We start from the raw sequence: 2,835 nt of genomic DNA, 5'->3' as shown, positions 1-2,835 counted from the left end.
GGAGGGGTATAGCCAGAGAGAGGCTGGAAGGCAAGGTTTAGTCCTGAAAAGGAAATGCTTGATGGAACACCCAAGGGTGTAAGACAAGCCCAGGGTCAAAAAGGCAAGTTTTGTCCACAATTGTGAATATCTGTGGGTGGCAGGGTTCCAAGTTCCTTCTCCAAGGGAGAAGGGGGCTTCCTCATTCTTCAGGAGCTGACGCCTTTGCTTTGAGCAGTGGCAGCTGACAGCCAGCAGGTGGCAGTGTGGCTTAGAGTGGGATGGTGGGTGGGTGGGGGGCAGCGGGCTCAGCCCCTCCAGTGGGGCTGTTGGACCATTTTCCCCTCCTCTGCACCCTCCTTCAGGTGGCATCCCCCTTCCAGGGCACTTAGGGGGCCAGGACTCTGCTAGTGGACTCTACTTCAGTCCGAGAGGGATGGAAGGAATATGACAGAGGAAGGGAGCCAGGCTTTGTCATGAGAGCCACCAGACCAACAAGACCCACAGCAAAAGCCACAGTTGGACAGAACAGAAAGGGGGCTTTCTGCAGAGCCAGCAAAACAACTCATTCCTGTCTAATTACAAGTCCCCCCTCCTCCCTGGTAGTAAAAGCCATGAGGCTGTGTAGTCCCTGGTGTTTCTGGAGCCAGGTGCTGAAGTGGATGGCCCTTCTGAGCGACATTGTCACTAGCTAAGTCTCAGAGAAGTGGTGGCATGTTTCAGTGAGGTTAACAAAAAAAAGTAACTCCTGTAAGTCATTGCCTACCCAAATGTGCATTTCAGTAGGTAAATGAGAAGGTTCCAGTGACTTTTTTAGAGAGAGATTTTTGCTATAGGGCATGTGTGCTCACTGGAGAGACAGAGACAGAAAGTGAGAAATCACCCCCGTGGGAATGGCCACGCCGCAATCCCTTCTCTTGGGATCCTGAGCATTTGTGCACACATACCCCGCATGAGTTTTTAGTTGCTGGGTCCAGGGACTTGAACCATGGTTGACAATGTGGGAGTCCAGCAACGTAACCATTATGTCATCAGCTGGTCCTGGCCTCAAGTGGCTTTTTTTTTTTTTTTTTTTTTTTGAGATGATTGCAATAGGGTCCATCTGCTCACTGGACAGAGACAAAAATAGAAAAGGAGAAATCATCTCCCAGGGGCATGACCCTGCCGCAGTTCCTTCTCTTCCACTCTCCATTCTCCTTTCCGGATTTTGGGCATACATGCACATGCACCTGGCATGAGTTTTAAGTTGCCGGGTCTGGGACTCAAATGGGAGTGATAGGAGTCCAGCGACATAACCCTTTCGCCATCCGCTGGCCCCTTCCATGACTCTTAATCTTGAGAAGTAACCAGTAGGGACTGCTGGATGGAGGTGCACTTGCAGCTCCTACTGTCTGGTGTTTCCTTACACATTTCAGAAGGCATGGACCATCCCTCCAACACTCCAGATTCCTGCACTCCTTGGGAGTGTTAATTCTTGCTACATTGCATTTTTATTGACATATTTATTTTGAACACAGAAAAGATACATTGTTGTTTATTCAGCGCCTAGTCCAAGAAGAAAAGCTGTTCCTCTCCGTCCGTCAAACACTGATGAGTAGGAAGGGATTTTTATCCCCCCACCATCCCCACCCCAGCACTCTCTAGAGTTGCAGAAGCAGGATACGTTTCTTAAAAGAGTGTCACCCTGGAGCGCGTGTTCAAGGCGATACAGTACAACAGACAGATATTTTTTGCCTAGAAAACAGGACACCACAAGGTGGACAGAACTGCTTGTAAACAGGGGCCCTCCCCAGCTAGAGTGGGCTCCAGAACGCCTCACGCAGGATGCTACAGAACCTCTGGGCGGATTCCTTACAGGCCTGCACCAGAAGAAATGCGATTTCTACAGAAAATAAAATGCAAGATTTTCATCCTTGCCACCCCTCTGCTTGAGAAAGGTATTACTGAATTATCTTAGCCCTTCATCGGAGGAATTGAAATGTGGGGAAGAGGAAGGAAGGGAAGAAGGGGGTGCTGCTGTTTAAGGGTGGGTGACGAGAGGTGTGTGGAGGAGGCAGGACAACCTGATGCTGAGGATGCTGGCGGGGACACTCCACGAAGGGACTTGGCTGCCACCCTTGCAGGCTGGTCTTCAGAACTCACCTCCCTGACCTGCATGGTCTTTGATGGGAATGGCTGGGATTCATGGGCCAAGATTTGAGCCTTTCCACAACCAGGCTGACCCCGCATATCCCCTTCTGTGGCAGGACCCCGGCAGCAAAGGCCACTGTCCTCTCGTGGTGGCATGGTGGTATTTATGGGGCTCATACCCCCTTCAATTTGTCTCTGCAAATACCGTGGAGGGGCAAGGCCAGATAGGTCAATGTCCCCTAGCTACGAGCTGCCCCTGGAAACACAGCACCAGCGGCTGGGCTCGCTCCAGCCCCCGGAAGGCAGGGTGCAGCAGTCAGCTGGGCATGTCCTGGCGAGGGGCCCCTTCTCTGCCTCAGAGTGGTGCCCAGGAGGCATCGAGGTGAGGCCACCTGGAAAAGGGAATGGCCTCATCTTCTCGGGAGACCCTCAGTTCTGGGCAGTGATCTGCTGACGCGGAAACAGCCACCGACGCACTGCACCCAGCCAGGGCCCACTGCACCTGACACCTTGGGGTAGGGGCTTCTGAGATAACTCTACTAGCACCACCAGACGGAGAGTACTGAGTAGGGAGGGGGCCTGGTGGGCTCTGGGGGCCTCCAGTTGTGCCTGAGCCCTCCAGGCCTGTGTCCCCCATCCCGTAAGTGGCAGGGTGGCGATGTGGCTCTTCTGCCCTGGAATTGAGAGATAGGCACGGGGCCGCAGAACCCCACTCAGACCTGTCCC

Source organism: Tupaia chinensis, unplaced genomic scaffold (genome assembly GCF_000334495.1).
Source record: "Tupaia chinensis unplaced genomic scaffold, TupChi_1.0 Scaffold000463_1, whole genome shotgun sequence".
In the NCBI taxonomy this organism is placed as follows: Eukaryota; Metazoa; Chordata; class Mammalia; order Scandentia; family Tupaiidae; genus Tupaia; species Tupaia belangeri.
This window is presented reverse-complemented; position numbering follows the sequence as displayed.